We start from the raw sequence: 20,943 nt of genomic DNA, 5'->3' as shown, positions 1-20,943 counted from the left end.
GAACTCAGGCGAATTGCGTGACGTGCTTCTGCTATTCTCCGCTCGTCCGCTTTTTCCGCTTTGGGGCTTGGAACCCCTGAACCGCTGGACATAAGCGAATCACGGGCAGGATTTCTGCCCTCCTCCGCTCCTCCACTCATCCAGTACAGGCCCTGGTACTCCATGTCCGCGACCCCCTCCACCTTAACAAACTGTCACAAACACACACACACACACACACACATATATACACACGCACACAAACACACTTACACACACCTTAACTCATCATAGCTGTGCTAATAGCATTAGCCAAAACACATCCACAAGCACACAAACATGATCTCATCCACTCATTCACATGTGTGTGCCCAGAGGTCCGGGAGCTCCATGTTGTAAATGGGCGGTACTTTTACCTATAGGTGGCGCTACTGCTATATCAGTGTGTTACGTCTGTGTGTTTTTGCGTCTTAACAAAGGAAGAAGAACGTTCCGTGTTTTTTTCTTTCATGCTGCCTGCAATAAAGTTCGTTCTTAAAATACAATAGGTTATGGGCCCAGAGTGTCTCTAAAAGGCTGGATTACACTGAATATTTTGTGTGATAGTGAACAGTATTGTGGGAACTCACAATGGAGGACAAGCTGTTTATCGACAAGCTGAGCGGACCGGAGAATTGGGCAACGTGGAAGTTTCAAATGGAACATCTGCTAAAGGCTAAAGGACTGTGGCGAATGCTAACAGAGGAAGACACATTAGCCCCAGATGCTAACGCAGCAGCACAGGGTGAGTTCACGAAACAGAGAGAGAAAGCGTTCTCTGTGTTAGTGCTCAATGTAAGTTCATCCCTGTTGTACCTGATTACAAACTGTAAGACTCCCAAAGAAGTGTGGACTACACTGAAAGATATTTTTGAAAGAGACACGCTGGCAAATAAACTATTTCTGAAGAAGAAATATTTCAGGTGCGAAATGAAGGAAGGAGATGGTTTGACTGAGCACCTCAAACAAATGAAAGAACTGACTGACCAGTTATCAGCAATAGGAGCTGTAATTGAAGAGGAAGACCAAATTGTAACATTGTTGGGAAGTTTACCACCAAGTTACGCTACAGTTGTCACTGCACTGGAAACAAAGATTGACAACCTGACACTCAAATTTGTTCAACAAGCGTTAATCGATGAGGAACAAAAGCGAGTGAATGCTAATGATTACAGTGGTGGTCCTTCAGGTGGTGCAGCAGCAATGTCATCACAGGTGTGTGGCAATCTGCAGGATCGCTCCAAAGCAGTGGGAACAGGACAAAGCACGTGGAGATGCTATAAATGTGGGAAGGAAGGCCACATTAAACGTGACTGTCCAAGCTGGAAAAACAAATCAAAAAAGAAAATCCACAAAGCTAAAAATGTGGCGTGTGAGGATGAGGATGGTTCATCTGAAAGTGCCTTTGTAGCTAGAAGGGAAAGCTCAGAAAAACCACATCAGTTTGAGTGGTTAATTGATTCTGGAGCATCAAAGCACATGACATGCGAGCAAGGAATTCTTAAGGAATACCAGCAGTTCTCAAAAGAACAGTCAGTGAAGCTCGGTGACGGCAGGGTGGTTGATGCCCTGGGAATTGGAAATGTCAACATGACAATGACCTTCAAGTCAAGCAGGGTAAAAAATGCTACGATGTATGATGTGCTGCATGTTCCAAAACTTTCTGGGAATTTATTCTCAGTGGGAGCTGCCACCAAAAAGGGAAATACGGTTCAGTTTAAGAGGTCCTGCTGCTACATTCGTGGAAAAGATGGAACTCTTAAAGGAATGGGAACACGAAGAGCTGATGGACTATATCAGCTAGATGTGAAAGGAAATGAATCAGTCACTCACAGTGCATCAGTAGCTGCTATCTTGTGGCACCGGCGCCTCGGTCACACTACCAAGCTGAAGGAACTAAAAGGTCTGGTGAACGGAGTGGACTTCTCTGCAGACAAAGAAGTTCCCTTCTGTGAAGGATGTGTGGAGGGCAAGCTGGCTAAAAAGCCATTCAAGTCGATTGGAGAAATACGTTCCGAGCGCAAGATGCAGTTAATTCATCGTGATGTCTGTGGTCCCATGCAAACTGAATCTATAAGTGGATCCAAATATTTTGTGACTTTCACAGACGATTACTCAAGATGCTCCAAGGTATACTTCATGAAACAGAAGAATGAAGTGCTGTGTAAATTCAAGGAATTTGAGAAGACATTCACAAATGAGTGTGGACTAAGCATCCAGAGGCTGAGAACAGACAATGGTGGTGAGTACACCTCAAGGGAGTTTCAAGAATATTTGAAGGTTCAAGGCATCCACCATGAAATGACTGGACCTCACTCATCACAGCAAAACGGAGTTGCTGAAAGAAAAAATAGAACACTCGTTGAAGCAGCAAGGAGCATGTTGTCTCATGCTAAGTTACCAAAGATGTTCTGGGCAGAGGCTGTTGCCACAGCAGCTTACATACAGAACAGGCTGCCTACTTCTGTCCTGAAGGGAGAGACACCGTACCAGAGATGGTGTGGGAAAAAACCTAATGTGGGTCACATGAAGGTGTTTGGCTGTATTGCCTATGCACTTGTCCCAGATGAAGAGAGAAAGAAGCTGGACAAAAAGACTGTGAAGCCGCGCTTCGTGGGATATGCAAACAATGCCAGAGGCTATCGCCTGTACGATGAAGAGAAGAGGAGGATTCTGATCCGTCGAGATGTCGTCTTTGATGAATCCAACTTTAACTTGAAGCAGGAACCGAAAGTACACTGCACAGACACCGAGATAACTATGAAAATAGATGAGAGTGAAACAAAAAATGACGTAGTCACTGTTGAGAGCACTGTCAGAAAAAATGACAGAATCAGAAAGCCTCCAATAAGATTTGGATATGATGAGTTTGCTGATGTAGTGACTGTTGATCATTATGCAAACATGTGTTGCGTGATAGAGCCACTCTCACTAAAAGAGGCAATGGAGAGTCCTCATGCAAAAGACTGGCAGGAGGCAGCTGACTTGGAATATGAGTCACTGCTGGAAAACGAGACATGGGACTTAGTCGACTTGCCAAGAGACAGAAAGGCAGTAGGATCCAGATGGGTGTTCAAAGTCAAGCATCGCAGTGATGGAAGAGTGGAACGATACAAGTGTAGACTCGTTGCACAGGGCTACACACAGTTGTATGGCGCTGACTATGATGAAACGTTTTCACCAGTGGTACGATTTAGCTCTATTCGTACATTACTGTCCTTTGCTGTTCAAAAGGGTCTACATGTCCACCAGATGGATGTTGTAACTGCATTCCTCAATGGACACCTGGAAGAAGAAATATACATGGAGCAACCTGAGGGCTTCATCAAACCAGGGCAGGAACATCTGGTATGCAAACTAAAAAAATCAATCTATGGACTGAGACAGTCTCCTCGCTGTTGGAACAAGGCTTTTACGGAGTTCATGATGGAAATTGGATTCAAACAGAGCACATCAGACCCCTGCGTGTTTGTGAGATCAAGACAAGAGCTTGAAATACTAGCAGTTTACGTGGATGATTTGATCCTGATTACAGAGTCCACTGAGAGCATGGACGAGCTCAAAGCAGCTCTCAAGGAGTGCTACAAGATGAAAGACATGGGTGAGCTGTCCTACATCCCAGGCATCTCTGTCATCCAAGATAAAGAAAAGAATCGTATCATTCTTCAGCAGAAGCATTACATTGAAGCCATACTTCGGAAGTATGGAATGGATAATGCAAATCCTGTGGCAACTCCTGCAGATGCCAACGTCAGGCTAAAAAGGAGTGATGGTGTCAGTATGTCAGTGCACCAGCATACCTATCAGTCAATGGTTGGAAGTCTGCTGTATGCTGCCATGGCGACAAGACCGGACATAGCTCAAGCTGTGAGTGCTGTGTCGAAGTTCAATGCAAATCCAGATGCTTCACATCTGACTGCTGTAAAGAGGATACTTCGATACTTGAAAGGGACATTAAATCTTGCTCTGAAATATGAGAGCTCAGACTCCGGAGCTTTAATCGGATACTCGGATGCTGACCGGGCTGGAGATCAAGATGATCGCCGGTCAACAACAGGCGACATCTTCCTTCTGAGTGGAGGAGCAGTAAGCTGGCTCAGCAAGAAACAATCAACAGTAGCACTTTCAACAGCAGAAGCTGAATACATCTCACTCAGTCAAGCAGCTCAAGAAGGAATCTGGCTGAAACGACTACTGTGTGATCTCGGTGTAGAGTCTGTGTCCACAGTGATCCTTGAAGATAACCAAGGAGCCATCGCAATTGCAAAGAATCCTGTAAATCACTCCAGGACCAAACACATAGACATTCGCTACCACTATATCCGTGAATGTGTGCAGAATGGACAAATTGAACTGCGATATTGTCCAACAAATGATATGAAAGCGGATATCTTTACCAAGCCACTCGGTAGACAGAGATTTGAATATCTCAGGGGCGAGATCGGACTCTTTTTTGTTTAAAAATGCTTGACAGGTGTACGAAGAACGCTGCCGAGTCAAAGCGATTTCTAAAAAATGTGAAAAAGAGTTCCAGTATAACCAATGTGATAGGAATACTGTCTTAAAAATGGGGTGTTAAACAAGTTTACAGTTTTTGTTGTCGTGGAAGAACACAGCTTTGAAATATTATTTTCTCAGGACTTGGTGCTATTGGTAAAAGTAAGTGGGAGTGTTGTAAATGGGCGGTACTTTTACCTATAGGTGGCGCTACTGCAAAATCAGTGTGTGTGACGTCTGTGTGTTTTTGCGTCTTAACAAAGGAAGAAGAACGTTCCGTGTTTTTTTCTTTCATGCTGCCTGCAATAAAGTTCGTTCTTAAAATACAATACTCCAGTCATACGTCCGGGGAATCCATGTCCGCAGAAGGCTCCCATTGGCCGGTCTAAGGGGTCCTGCTGCCTCAAAGATTCCCCGCCTTTGAAAAGAGAAACATTACCTCCGCTTCTCAGCTCAACCGCTCCTCCGCTATGCGCCCTGGTACTCCCGATCCTCGGAGCTCAGGCGACTTGCGTGACGTTCTTCTGCTCTCCTCCCCTCCTCCGCTTCCCCGCTCCTCCCCTCCTCCGCTATTGGCCCTGGTACTCCCGCCCTGGAAGCCCGAACCGCTGGACATATGCGAATCACGGTCTGGGCTTCCGCCCTCCTCTGCTCTTCCGCTCCTCCGCTCCTCCCCTCCTCCGCTATTGGCCCTGGTACTCCCGATCCTGCGAACTCGGGCGAATTGTGTGACGTCCTTCTCCGCTCCTCCCCTCCTTCGCTTCTCCGCTCCTCCGCTTTTCCGCTTTGGGCCCTGGAACCCCGAAACGCTGGACATAAGCGAATCACGATCCAGGCTTCTGCCCTCCTCCGCTTCTCAAGTCCTCCGCTCCTCCGTATTTGGCCCTGGTAATCCCGATCCTCCGAACTCAGGCGAATTTCGTGACGTGCTTCTGCTCTCCTCCGCTCCTACGCTTTACCGCTTTGGACCCCAGAACCCCCAAACCGCTGGACATAAGCGAATCACGATCCGGGCTTCTTCCCTCCTCCGCTCCTCCGCTTTGGGCCCTGGAACCCTCAAACCGCTGGACATAAGCGGATCACGGGCAGGGCTTCTGCCCTCCTCCGCTCCACAACTCATCCGGTACAGGCCCTGGTACTCCATGTCCGCGACCCCCTCCACCTAAACAAGCTGTCACACACACATACACATACACACACACACACACACACACACACACACACACACACACACACACACACACACACATAAACACGCACACTCACAGACTTTAACTCATCATAGCTGTGCTAATAGCATTAGCACATCCACAAGCACACAAACATTATCTCATCCACTCATTCACATGTTTGCCCTGAGGTCCGGGAACTCCAGTCATACGTCCGGGGGATCCATGTCCGGGGAAGGCTCCCATTGGCCGGTCTAAGGGGTCCTGCTGCCCCCCAGCTTCCCCGCCTTTGAGAAGAGAAACATAACTCCGCTCCTCCAATCCTCCGCTTCTCAGCTCCTCTGCTCCTCCGCTATGGGCCCTGGTACTCCCGATCCTCCGAGCTCAGGCGAATTGCGTGACGTGCTTCTGCTCTCCCCCCCTCCTCCGCTTCTCCGTCCCTCCGCTTTACCGCTTTTGGCCCTGGAACCCCCGAACCGCTGGACATAAGCGAATCACGGTCCAGGCTTCTGCCCTCCTCCGCTCCTCAGCTCATCCGGTACAGTGCCTGGTGCTCCATGTCCGCGACCCCCTCCACCTAAACAAACTGTCACGCACACATTCACACGCACACACACACGCACACACACACACACACGCACACATACACACGCACACACACACACACAAACACACACACCTTAACTCATCATAGCTGTGCTAATAGCATTAGCCGAAACGCATCCACAAGCACACAAATATTATCTCATCCACTCATTCACATGTGTTTGCCCAGAGTTCCGGGAACTCCAGTCATACGTCTGGGGGATCCATGTCCGGAGTATGCTCACATTAGCCAGTCTAAGGGGTTCTTCTGCCCCCCAGCTTCCCCGCCTTTGAGAAGAGAAACATAACTCCGCTCCTCCGCTCCTCCGCTTCTCAACTCCTCTGCTCCTCCGCTATGGGCCCTGGTACTCCCGATCCTCCGAAATCAGGCGATTCCGTGACGTGCTTCTTCTCTCCTCCCCTCCTCCACTTTTCCGCTTTGGGCCCTGGAACTCCCGAACCGCTGACATAAGCAAATCACGGTCCAGGCTTCTGCCCCCCTCCGCTCCTCGGCTCCTCCGCTCCTCCGTAATTTGCCCTGGTACTCCCGATCCTGAGAACTCAGGCGAATTGTGTGACGTGTTTCTGCTCTCCTCCCCTCCTCCGCTTCTTCGCTCCTCCGCTTTTCCACTTTGGGCCCCGGAACCCCCGAACCGCTGAACTTAAGCGAATCACGGGCAGGGCTTCTGCCCTCCTCCGCTCCTCAGTACATCCGGTCCAGGCTATGGTACTCCATGTCCGCGACCCCCTCCACCTAAACAAACTGTCACGCACACGTTCACACGCACACGCACACACACACACATAAACACACACGCACACCCAGACACACACACACGCACACATACACACGCACACACACACACACAAACACACACACCTTAACTCATCATAGCTGTGCTAATAGCATTAGCCGAAACGCATCCACAAGCACACAAACATTATCTCATCTACTCATTCACATGTGTGGGCCCAGAGTTCCGGGAACTCCAATCATACGTCCGGGGGATCTTTGTCCGGAGTATGCTCACATTAGCCAGTCTAAGGGGTTCTTCTGCCCCCCAGCTTCCCCGCCTTTGAGAAGAGAAACATAACTCCGCTCCTCCGCTCCTCAGCTCCTCCGCTCCTCCGCTATGGGCCCTGGTACTCCCGATCCTCCGAACTCAGGCGAATTGCTTGACGTGCCTCTGCTCTCCTATAAGCCCCTACACACTTCTAACACGGCTGTTATCACCCTGTTACTTCATAAACAATGACACCCATTTGCTTTTGATCTCTGTGTCTGCCACCGTACGGAAAAAGCGGGGGGGGGGGGGGGCGGGAGACATAAGGGCATTCGTTCTGTATGTAATCAGAAGTTAATAGTGTTAACGGTTCGCGAGAAATTTTTAATGCTAGACAAAAAAAGAAAATTAAAAGGAAATAATTAAATAAATAGATAGAAAAATCCTCCTCCGCTCCGGGCCCTGGTACTCCTGAACCTCTGGACATAAGCGAATCAGGCTCCAGTCCCTGGTAGTCCCTTTCCGCGGGACTTAGGCGAATTGTGGGCCGGGCTTCCGCTCTCCTCCGCTCCTCCGCTCCTCCGCTCCTCCGCTCCTCTGCTCCGGGCCCTGGTACTCCCGAACCGCTTGACATAAGCGAATCAGGCTCCAGGCCCTGGTACTCCCTTTCCGCGGGACTCAGGCGAAATGTCGGCCGGACTTCCGCTCTCCTCCGCCCCTCCGCTCCTCCGCTCATCCACTCCTCTGCTCCGGGCCCTGGTACTCCCGAACCGCTGGACTTAAGCGAATCAGGCTCCAGGCCCTGGTACTCCCTTTCCGCGGGTCTCAGACGAATTGTCGGCCGGGCTTCCGCTCTCCTCCGCTCCTCCGCTCCTCCGCTCATCCACTCCTCTGCTCCGGGCCCTGGTACTCTTGAACTGCTGGCCATAAGCGAATCACGCTTCAGGCTATGGTACTCCCTGTCCGCGGGATTTAGGAGTATTGTGGGCCGTGCTTCCGCTCTCCTCCGCTCCTCTGCTCATCCGCTCCTCCGCACATCCGCTCCTCCGCTCATCCGCTCATCCCCTCTTCCGCTCCTCCGCTCCAGGCCCTGGTACTCCTGAACTGCTAGACAGAAACGAATCACGCTCAAGGCCCTGGTCTCACAAACCGAGGGACTTAGGCGAATTGTGGCCCTGACTTCCGCTCTCCTCCGCTCCCACGCTTTTCCGCTCTTCCGCTCATCCGCTCCTCCGCTCCCCCGCTCCGGGCCCTAGTACTCCCGAACCGCTGGACATAAGCGAATCAGGCTCCAGGCCCTGTACTCCCTTTCCGCGGGACTTAGGCAAATTGTCGGCCGGGCTCCTCCGCTCCTCCGCTCCTCCACACCTGTCCCTGGCACTCCTGAACTGCTGGACATCATTAAAGCACGCTCCAGGCCCTGGTACTCCCTGTCCTTGGGAAACCCCCCCCCCCCCACCCACCAAAACAAATTCTCACACACACATAAACACACGCACACACATAAACACACACACATAAACACACACAAACACACACAGACACACACACAAACACACACACACAACACACACACACACACACACACACACAGACACACACACACACACACACACACCTGAACTCATCATAGCTGTGCAAATAGCATTGGCCGAAACGTATCCACAACAAAACAAACATTAGCTCATCCACTCATTCACATATGTGTGTGCCTAGAGGTACGGGAGCTCCAGTCATACGTCCGAGTGATCTATGTCCGGAGAAGGCTCACATTGGCCGGTCTAAGGGGTTCTTCTGCCCCCAAGCTTCCCCGCCTCTGAGAGGAGAAACATTACCTCCGCTCCTCCGCTTCTCAGCTCATCTGCTCAAGGCCCTGGTACTCCCTGTCCGCGACCCCCCCCCCCCACCTAAACAAATTCACACTCACACACACGCACACACACACACGCACAGACACACACACACACACACACACACACACACACAAACACACCTTAACTCATCATAGCTGTGCTAATAGCATTAGCCGAAACGCATCCACAACCAAACTGTTGCGTTTAAGTTCGCAGCTTCTTCGTTTTCCATGTTTCGGAAGGAATTCACAAGTTTGCCTTGTTTGAATCGTCTTTCATTTTCTTCTTCACAGCTCCGGGAATCAACATCGGTTAGCCATGGGACATGTACAGTACAGAGTGAGGGAAAAATTCCTGCCAGCACCGCTATACCAAAAAAAAAACACTGACGTAGAAGTTAACGTCAAGTTAGCTGAACAGTCGCGAAAAACTAAAACAAGTCCCAAACCTTGTCATAAAGTGCCATGCATTTCCTGAGAGTAGATACAAATACAACATATGTATACTAGAATGTAAACTCAAATAAAACTAATGAGATCACCTATCTCAACACCCCCTCTTGATCTCAACATCCAAAAAAAATCTTTGGACATTTGAATTTCCAAAGAACCACTTTTTGAATTGTTCTATTTTTACCTTTGTCATGAGTTTTGTCGAGATGTCTGCCAACATGTCCTCTGATGGACAATAGATAAGATTTATTTTACCCTCACTGAGTGCTTCACGAATGAAATGATATTTTACATCAATGTGTTTTGACCTTTGTCTGTTTACAGGATTCTTACTCAGTGCGATGGCCCCCTGATTGTCTCCGTAGATTGTTGTGCAACTGTACATTTTGTTGTCCATACCGTTTAACAGTTGAGACAGATGCATGTTTTCTTGTGCGGTGGTGGCTCGGCCGATGTATTCAGCCTCACATGTTGACAGGGCCACTGTGGGCTGTTTCCTTGACTTCCATGCAATGGCTGGGCCTTGTTTTGTTAAACTGAAACAGTAGCCTGTAGCGCTACGTCTGTCTTCTACAGATGATGCCCAGTCTGAATCACTGTAAGCTATCAGGTTCAAATCCTCCTTATTTTTCTTGAAACTTAGTTCATAATCAGCTGTCCCCTTCAAATACCTCAGGACATGTTTTGCAGCTACTAAGTTTTTTACTTTTGCCATTGCCAGATTCTGTGATCGTTTGCTCACTATCCAGCTGATATCAGGTCTGGTGCAAGTCATGGCATAAAAAAGACTGCCTACAATCTCACGATATTCTTTGGGGTCGACAGGTTCACTTTGCTCATTTTCATCAGCTACAGGGATGCCCTCTAATTTTTGCTCACTTGGAGTAGATCTTGCTTTACATTCTGACATTCCAAATCTCTCTAGCATTTTTAGGATGTACTTTGTCTGGTTCATTTTGATTTCATCCCCCTTTTGTTCAAATTGTATGCCCAAAAAATATGATAGTTTCCCCAGGTCTTTCATGTTACACTTGAATGTCATGTTCTGTTTAAATGTGCTGAGTGCATCATTGCTGCTTGCTGCAATAATTAAATCTTCTTCTTCTTCTTTCGGCTTTTCCCGTCAGGGGTCGCCACAGCGAGTCAACCTTCTCCATCTAACCCTATTCTCTGTATCTTCCTCTCTCACACCAGCTATCTTCATATCCTCTCTCACTACGTCCATAAATCTTCTCTTTGGTCTTCCTCGAGACCTATTGCCTGGCAGCTCCATTTCCAGCATCCGTCTACCAATATATTCACTATCTCTTCTCTGTACATGACCGAACCATCTCAGTCTGGCTTCTCTGACCTTCTCTCCAAAACATCAAACATGTGCCGTCCCTCTGATAGACTTATTCCTGATCCTATCCATCCTGGTCACTCCCAAAGAGAACCTCAACATCTTCATCTCTGCAACCTCTAGTTCTGTCTGCTGTCTTTTGGTCATTGGAACAGTTTCTAGTCCATACATCATCGCTGGTCTCACCACTGTCTTGTACACCTTTCCTTTTATTCTGGCAAATAGTCTTCTATCACATAGTACCCCTGACACTTTTCTCCACCCATTCCAACCTGCTTGGACCCGTCTCTTCACCTCTTTTACGCACTCTCCGTTGCTCTGGACTGTTGACCCCAAGTACCTGATATCCTCCAGCTTCTTGATCTCCACTCCCTGTAGCCTCACCGCTCCACCCGAGTTCCTCTCGTTCACACACATATATTCTGTCTTGCTGCGACTAACTTTCATTCCTCTCCTTTCCAGAGCATACCTCCACCTCTCTAGATTTTCCTCTACCTGTTGTCTGCTCTCACTACAGATCACAATGTCATCCGCAAACATCATGGTCCATGGGGATTCCTGTCTAACCTCATCTGTCAGCCTATCCATCACCATTGCGAACAAGAAGGGGCTCAGAGCTGATCCCTGATGGAGTCCCACCTCCACCTTGAACTTCTCGGTTACCCCTACAGCACACCGTACCAGTGTCTCACAGCTGGCATACATGTCCTGCACCAGTCTAACATACTTCTCTGCCACTCCAGACTTCCTCATACAATACCAGAGCTCCTCTCTTGGCACCCTGTCATATGCTTTTTCTAGGTCTACGAAAACGCAATGCAGCTCCCTCTGGCCTTCTCTGTACTTTTCTATTAGCATTCTCAACGCAAATACTGCATCTGTAGTACTCTTCCTAGGCATGAAGCCATACTGCTGTTCACAAATGCTGACTTCTGCTCTCAGTCTAGTTTCCACTACTCTTTCCCATAACTTCATTGTATGGCTCATCAACTTTATCCCTCTGTAGTTGCCACAATTCTGCACATCCCCTTTATTCTTAAAAATAGGCACCATCACACTTTGTCTCCATTCTTCAGGCATCTCCTCACTCTCTAAGATCCTGTTGAATAATCTAGTCAGAAAATCTACCGCTGCCTCTCCTAGACACTTCCACACCTCCACAGGTATATCATCAGGACCAACTGCTTTTCCACTCTTCATCCTCTTCAATGCCTTCCTCACTTCACTTTTACTCATTTTTGCTACTTTGTGGTCTACAATAATCACCTCTTCTACCCTTGCCTCTCTTTCATTTTCCACATTCATCAGCTCTTCAAAGTACTCTTTCCATCTTCCTGTCACTCTTCTAGCATCCGTCAATACATTTCTCTCTCTGTCCTTTATCACCCGGACCTGCTGTACATCCTTTCCATCTTTATCTCTCTGTTTCGCCAACCTGTATAGATCATTTTCAGCCTCCTTACTATCCAACCGAGCATACAAGTCATCATAAGCCCTTTGTTTTGCCTTTGCTACCTCTATCTTTACCTTTCGCCGCATCTCCCTGAACTCCTGTCTGTTCTCTTCAGTCCTCTCAGTATCCCACTTCTTCTTCGCGAACCATTTTCTCTGTATACACTCCTGCACTTCCTCATTCCACCACCAAGTCTCCTTATCTACTTTCCTACCAGATGACACACCAAGTACTCTTCTACCTGTCTCCCTGATAACACTAGCTGTTGTTGTCCAATCATCTGGAAGCTCTCCCTGACAACCCAGACCCTTTCTCAACTCCTCCCTGAAAACCATGCAACACTCTGCTGCAATAATTAAATCATCTACCCAAAGCAAACCTTCTCCACGGCTCTAAACTCGTTCGTCGCCGCTACTTGTGGAACACCGGATGGCTTTCTCCCTCCGCTTCGTTACATTTTATGTCCGCTAGATGGCGGCATCCGACTGTGCACAGCGCTTGGAGCTCCACCAGGCGATATGGCCGCTGTGTATGAGAGGAATAAACGAGTGGGGCCGTGAGTGCAATAAATCCCCCTCCACGTCTTACATGGATGTTATCACCCTGTTACTGTATTTTAACGATACCGCTGTTTTTTCGACCTCAATGTTAAGCCGATTTTTAAACATTAAAAAAACAGATTGCTCGATTCAGTGACACCGAGGCCGTGAGTGGAGGACTTATGGAGTCGACTCCTCCGCTTATTCATATGTGCATGTCTGGTGCTCCCGGAGCTTCACGCCGACGTCACGAGGATCCGTGTCCGAAGAAGGTGCACCTTGGCCGGTCTGCGGGGTCCTGTTGACCGGAAGCTGAGACTGGCCCTTCGAAATAACACGGAAAATAATTGAGAGCATATTTCTCAGTTGACAACGCCCCCACTTGCTCTCATATTATTGGTATCTTTGCCCATTTACATCAAAATAAAATACTCATGACCCAAACAACAACTTTGAAAAATTCAACAACTTAAACTGCGATGCAGGCTTTGTCATAACATCTGCCGGCATCTCTTGTGTTGGACAATAGTGTAGGGCTACCTTTCCACATATTTTCTTTGTGACATCTTAACACACTCTTCTGACTGACATATTTTCTGGGTATTGATTTTGATCACTTTGGCCAAGTCCTTCATTTTAAATCTAGCTGTAAGCATGATTTTCACCTCTTTCATTACTTCCTCATCACTCGCAGCTATGATTAAATCATCTACCCATATTATGATGATGACTTTGTCATTTTGGTTTTCTTTGACATAGACACAATGATCTGCTTCATTCTGAATAAAGTCGTTGTCAATCAAGTAAGAATGGAGCATCAGATTCCAATGACGACCTGCCTGTTTAAGGCCGTATAGTCACTTTTCAAGTTTACGCACCAGCTTCTGTTTTGTATTTGTTACTTCATACCCTTCTGGTTGTTCTACACAGAGCTCACAATCTATGGGTGCATGAAGATAGGCTGTCTTTACATCCATTTGGTGTAGTAACAAATTTTCCTGAACTGATTTCTGCATAAACACCCTCACACTTGTCATATTTGCTGTTGGAGAAAATGTTTCCTCAAAATCCGTGCCATACTTTTGACTGTAGCCCTTAGCAAAATAATGAGCTTTATATTTGTTTGTGCCATCTTCATTTCTATTTAGCGCATACGCCCAGCCCCCCCCCCCCCCCCCACTGCACACTTGCCTTGGGGTAGCTGTGTTAGGGTAAAAGTGTTGTTCTCTCTCAATGACTCCATCTCTTCGTCCATAGATTTCATCCACTTGTCAGCATTGAGGGAACTCCTTGCCTCTTTTTATGTCTGTGGGACACCACACGCCAGTCTATAACAGTAGTCAATGTTAGTGAACACTTGGTCATCGTCAATAGCACTAATCACATAACCATTAAAGTAACTGGGCTTCTTTTTGGTTCTAGTTGATCGACTCACATTGTCTGCACTGCTTGGCTGTGTCACACGGTCAGATACAGGGTTGCCCATTTCCAAGGTGTACAAAGGTGTACAAGACAGTGTTGAGCCCAGCGATGATATATGAGCTAGAAACTGTTACAATGACCGAAAGATAGCAGGCAGAACTAGAGGTTGCAGATATGAGGATGTTGAGGTTCTCTTTGGGAGTGACCAGGATGGATAGGATCAGGAATGAGTCTATCAGAGGAACAGCACATGTTCGATGTTTTGGAGAGAAGGTCAGAGAAGCCAGACCGAGATGGTTCGGTCATGTACAGAGGAGGGATAGAGAATATATTGGTAGACGGATGCTGGAATTGGAGCTGCAAGGCAAGAGGTCTCGAGGAAGACCAAAGAGAGGATTTATGGACGTGGTGAGAGAGGAGATGAAGGCAGTTGGTGTGAGAGAGGAGGATACGGAGAATAGGGTTAGATGGAGAAAGTTGACTCGCTGTGGCCACACCTGACAGGAAAAGACAAAAGAAGAAGAAGAAGAAGAAGAAGAAGAAGAAGAAGAAGAAGAAGAAGAAGAAGAAGAAGAAGAAGAAGAAGAAGAAGAAGAAGAAGAAGAAGAAGAAGAAGGAGAAAAAGAAGAAGAAGAAGAAGAAGAAGAAGAAGAAGAAGAAGAAGAAGTAAGAAAGAGAGGGTGGGGGGGAAGCAAACCTTCTTCACGGCTCTAAGCTCGTTCGTCGCCGCTACTTGGGGAACACTGGATGGCTTTCTCCCTCCGCTTCGTTACATTTTATGGCCGCTAGATGGCAGCATCCGACTGTGCACAGCGCTTGAAGCCCCACCAGGTGATCTGGCAGCTGTGTATGAGAGGAATAAACGAGTGGGGCCGTGAGTGCAATAAATCCCCCTCCACTTCTTACATGGATGTTATCACCCTGTTACTGTATTTTAACGATACCGCTGTGTTTTCCACCTCAATGTTAAGCCGATTTTTAAACATTAAAAACCAAATTGCTCGATTCAGTGACACCGAGGCCGTGAGTGGAGGACTTATGGAGTCGACTCCTCCGCTTATTCATATGTGCATGTCTGGTGCTCCCGGAGCTTCACGCCGACGTCACGGGGATCCGTGTCCGAAGAAGGTGCACCTTGGCCGGTCTGCGGGGTCCTGTTGACCGGAAGCTGAGACTGGCCCTTCGAAATAACACGGAAAATAATTGAGAGCATATTTCTCAGTTGACAACGCCCCCACTTGCTCTCATATTATTGGTATCTTTGCCCATTTACATCAAAATAAAATACTCATGACCCAAACAACAACTTTGAAAAATTCAACAACTTAAACTGCGATGCAGGCTTTGTCATAACATCTGCCGGCATCTCTTGTGTTGGACAATACTGTAGGGCTACCTTTCCACATATTTTCTTTGTGACATCTTAACACACTCTTCTGACTGACATATTTTCTGGGTATTGATTTTGATCACTTTGGCCAAGTCCTTCATTTTAAATCTAGCTGTAAGCATGATTTTCACCTCTTTCATTACTTCCTCATCACTCGCAGCTATGATTAAATCATCTACCCATATTATGATGATGACCTTGTCATTTTGGTTTTCTTTGACATAGACACAATGATCTGCTTCATTCTGAATAAAGTCGTTGTCAATCAAGTAAGAATGGAGCATCAGATTCCAATGACGACCTGCCAAATTTTCCTGAACTGATTTCTGCATGAACACCCTCACACTTGTCACATTTGCTGTTGGAGAAAATGTTTCCTCAAAATCCGTGCCATACTTTTGACTGTAGCCCTTAGCAAAATAACGAGCTTTATATTTGTTTGTGCCAACTTCATTTCTTTTTAGCGCATACACCCACCCCCCCACCCCCACTGCACACTTGCCTTGGGGTAGCTGTGTTAGGGTCAAAGTGTTGTTCTCTCTCAATGACTCCATCTCGTCGTCCATAGATTTCATCCACTTGTCAGCATTGAGGGAACTCCTTGCCTCTTTAAATGTCTGTGGGACACCACACGCCAGTCTATAACAGTAGTCAATGTTAGTGAACACTTGGTCATCGTCAATAGCACTAGTCACATAACCATTAAAGTAACTGGGCTTCTTTTTGGTTCTAGTTGATCGTCTCACATTGTCTGCACTGCTTGGCTGTGTCACACGGTCAGATACGGGGCTGCCCATTTCCAAGGTGTACAAAGGTGTACAAGACAGTGGTGAGACCAGCGATGATGTATGGACTAGAAACTGTAGAAGAAGAAGAAGAAGAAGAAGAAGAAGAAGAAGAAGAAGAAGAAGAAGAAGAAGAAGAAGAAGAAGAAGAAGAAGAAGAAGAAGAAGAAGAAGTTAGAAAGAGAGGGTGGGGGGGAAGCAAACCTTCTCCACGGCTCTAAACTCGTTCGTCGCCGCTACTCGGGGAACACCGGATGGCTTTCTCCCTCCGCTTCGTTACATTTTATGGCCGCTAGATGAAGATCATCATCATCATCATCATCATCATCATCATCATCATCATCATCATCATCATCATCCTGATCTGAGCTCATCTCTGTCTGGGTTTGTTGCTCTGGAGATGGGTTTGTCACAAATTTTAGCAGTCTGTGTTTTTAGTACTCTTTCACTATTTGGATAATATACAAAATAAGCTGGACTATTTTTGGCATATCCAATGAAAACTCCCTTCTCACCTCTTGAGTCAAGTTTCTTTTTGTTGTGCTTGTATGCATAGCACACAGCACCAAACTTTTGCATTTGTGACACATTTGGTTTCTTTCCCGTCAACATAAAGTAAGCCGTCTGCTTTGTCCGATTATTAAAGCATCAGTTCCTGACCACCGCTGCTGTCTGCACTGCATGGGTCCACAATGTTTTGGGTAGGTTGCTTCCTTGTAACATGCACCATGCCATGTCGAATAAAGTCCTCCAGTTTCTCTTTGCTTTCCCGTTTTGGTGTGGTGAGTATGGTGCTGACGTTTCATGTCTAACACCCCGTTTAGTCATTAGTCCTTGGTACTCTTTTGACATAAACTCAGTACAATTGTCAGATCTCATACACTTAATCTTCCCATAAGGGGCAGTGTCTGCTAAGAATCTCTCTGTGGCACTCACTGTACCACTCTTTTGTTTGAGAAAGTACACAAAAATTGTGTTGGAATAATCATCAGTAAACGACAATGCAAATCTGTGTCCATCTATAGATATGGGATCTACTGGCCCTGCCAGATCTGTATGCACTAAATCAAACACCTTTGTTGCTCTTGCATCAGGCTCTCTGTTTCTGATCTGCACAAACTTCCCTTGAATACACACTTCACATGGTGATACAGGTTTTTCAGTTTTCCCTTTGATTACCATACCATCAATCACTTTTGTCAACTTTTGTACATCGCTCTAATTACAATGGCCGAAAATTTCATGCCATGTTTGTAAATCAAAACACCCTTTGCATTTGTCATTACTTTCATCTGCTGTAGATAGGTAGTAAAGTGTGTTCTGCACATGAATAGGAAATACAGTACCGTCACTCATTTTGACTATGTCTTTTCCTTCATTGAAGATTACCGTTGCTCCGTTTGCTGTGGCGGCCATCACAGAAAAAATGTCCTGTGGACAGGAAGGGATGAACATTGCGTTTCTCAGTGGTGCTGTGTGGTGACGTCCTCTGCTGTCTATGAGGATCACCTCTGCCTCTCCCCGCTGCTTCGCCACGCCTTGACACTTGGTCGCGTCTGCCAGCTCAACATGGTGTGTGTCAGCTCTGAACGTCACTGAAAAACACGGAAGTCAGCAAATTTGAGCTTTTCTTCACTTTGAGTCACATGAACTGCAAATGGTTTGAACGATTCTGGAAGTCCCTTTAGCACCATAGCTATGAGAAGATCATCACTCATGACTTCCTCTGCATTTCTTAGCACCGTGATTATAGTCTCTGCCCTAATCACAAAGTCTGTTACGCTTTCATTGCTTCCTTTCTGCAGTTTTGTCAGGTCAGTATACAGGTTTATAATGCCAGGCTTCCCTTTACCTGCGTAATACTCTCGTAGCATCTTCAGTGCCTTTCTCCCATCATCTGCAGCTTCGCGCATGACCAGGCCTAGACTTTTGTCATCTAAAAACTGGATCGGTTCGGCATGGGCCATTTCATTCTGCTCCTTGTCCTTCGCCTCCTCGTCATCGTCATCAAATTCTGGAGTTTCACTCAGAATTGTGTCTTTGAGCCCCTGTAGCCGCATGCAGGTCAAGCATTTAGTCTCCCAGAGTTCATACTGCTTCTCATCTTCCACACCGAGACAGTCTCTGGTGGCGATTGGTAAATGTAACGGCAGGAGACCAAACTGATTGTTATGTTTGTACGGTAATGCCAATATCAATGTCTCATAACCCGACTATACAACCTCATCCAATTAACCAAAGTGAGACCTTGTCTATAATATGGGTATATTCCCAAGGATTGAGTCAGAGATTTGGAATTTTTCAGAATATAACAAATACCTCAGTCCTTCCTTTTCTGCCTTACGATCCATCCAAATGGCGATTACCAGCTAATTATTCTATGGTAACCAATAAAACTGTCATTGAGGGATTCACTCTAATGACAATACAAAAGACACCACCATTTTGTATGAAACGACAGTGTGGTAAGAAAGAGCATTATCTAGGCCAACTACAGTGTGACACTGTGCTAGATATGGAAACGGATAGACCGGTTAGGAAAACCTATGACTACTATAATAATAGTATATGTGAGGTTGGAAAGTGGGGAATGGGCGTGTGTGCCATGAATCTGACAGCCCTCAAGCCATTATTGGGCATTGAAACAAACCTCACCAAATCTGGTATACCACCATGGAGGATTTTTGCATTCCCACACAAATACGGTTATCCATACATGCCCAAAAACACATGTATGGATTTGTGGCAAACGAGCATTTCTGTATCTGCCTGAACATTGGTGTGGCACATGCTATTTGGCCCGATTAGGAAGTGCTATGACTTTTATACCAGAGCATAACATGACTCATAGCGTACAACTCATTAGGCCTATGGGACATGAACGTAGTCGAAGAGCCTTGATAAGTGACTCTAGAGGAATACTTATGACAATGTTCCCTAACTATGGTGTAGCCTACTCGGGACATCGAATGAATGAGGTCTGGGCGACATTACAGAACCTAACGTCAAGGGTTCTAGAATTGAATGGACTGATACAAAACAATCCAGAGACTATGGCTATGAAAGAAATGCTTTTACAAAATCGTGTGGCTTTAGATATTGTCTTAGCCAAGGAAGGTGGTGTATGTGCGATAATAGGACAACAATGTTGCACATATATCCCAGACACGCGAGACAATTTCACAGTAATTCATGACAAATTGACGACATTAAAGAACCAACTAGAGGGTAAAGAGGACAGTGATACTTTAATGTCGTTTTTACAGTTTGACCCTCTTGGATGGATCATCAACGGAACTTGGTGGCAAATACTTTTAAAGTGCCTTACACCTGTGATTGTGATTCTTATTTTGTTTTGTTTATTTACTATGTGCGTTATTCCTTGTTTGAGAAGCATGATTGCTAAAATGGCTTCCGCAGCCTTTGTCCAGATGGCAATAGTAGCAGTGCAGACCCAACCAAGGACTCACTACACTGGACAGATACATGAGCAACTGCCAATAAGTGATTCAGAAAAAGAAAATGATAACAATTTGACTGTGGAGGACGACGACCATGATGTTGTATGAAGTGTTATCTGTAAACTATGTACCAACATGGCATGATGATGCTGAAGAGTTTAACATTGTTCGGAGTCTCATAAACAGGAGAGAATTGTTAGAGTTTACTCTCTATTTCTATAACTATGTTATTTCGACTACTCACATGAAGTTAGCCAGACATGCTAGAGCACAAAAGACCTTTGTCCTCTAACAAGAGTTGGGCCCTCCAAGATATTCCAATGGTCGTAAACATCTTTAGATAAGAACCTACCCCCCCGTAAACGTAAATCTAAACGAGGATAAACACTTCTGGAGAGAAACCTGACCACCCCTGTATATCATCCTGGACAACTTCACATATGCATGAACTATACTATACAATGAATGTTGTTATGTAAATAAACACTTTCACACAATAACAAGCCGAGCAAGGAGGAACTCGGGGGGATTCTCTGGATCTTGGCTCCAAAGAGCGCGCTGAGTCTCCCCCTCTGCAGAGCACAAAAGAATAGTCGCTTGTCTGTGTTATTTCTTATGATAACCTCAGTCTCCTCTTTACAGGTTTTACCTTAGACCAGCATGAATTAGAATTACTCTCTAATAGCCGCGAGTGGAGCATCTACCTGCATGTCCAGAAGCTTCCTGTTCAGCAGGGCAGGTCGAATGGTGTTAAAAGCACTGGAGAAGTCAAAGAACATGACTCTCACAGTGCTTCCTGCCTCCTCCAGGTGTGTGTAGATTCTGTGCAGCAGGAAGATGATGGCGTCTTCCACTCCTATCCGTGGGTGGTATGCGAACCGCAGGGGGTCCAGCGAAGGTCCGACGACTGTGCCAAGGTGCCTCAGGACGAGCCTCTCCAGCGACTTCATGACGTGTGATGTCAGCGCCACCG

General features: G+C 46.6%; 1 long non-coding RNA gene across 1 annotated transcript in view; it reads right to left on the bottom strand.

Annotated features, from left to right (window-relative positions):
* LOC147211709 (uncharacterized) overlaps positions 1 to 133 on the bottom strand; it is a 693-nt gene extending 560 nt beyond the window's left edge. Inside the window, exon 1 of the long non-coding RNA XR_015105796.1 lies at positions 1 to 133. This exon is cut by the window's left edge and continues 73 nt beyond it. This is a non-coding gene — a long non-coding RNA (uncharacterized LOC147211709).
* Between the last annotated feature and the right edge of the window lie 20,810 nt (positions 134 to 20,943).

Source organism: Fistularia commersonii, unplaced genomic scaffold, assembly GCF_037954325.1.
Source record: "Fistularia commersonii isolate RoL2024-O1a breed Wild unplaced genomic scaffold, RoL_Fcom_v1.0 HiC_scaffold_116, whole genome shotgun sequence".
NCBI lineage: Eukaryota > Metazoa > Chordata > Actinopteri > Syngnathiformes > Fistulariidae > Fistularia > Fistularia commersonii.
This window is presented reverse-complemented; position numbering and strand designations above follow the sequence as displayed.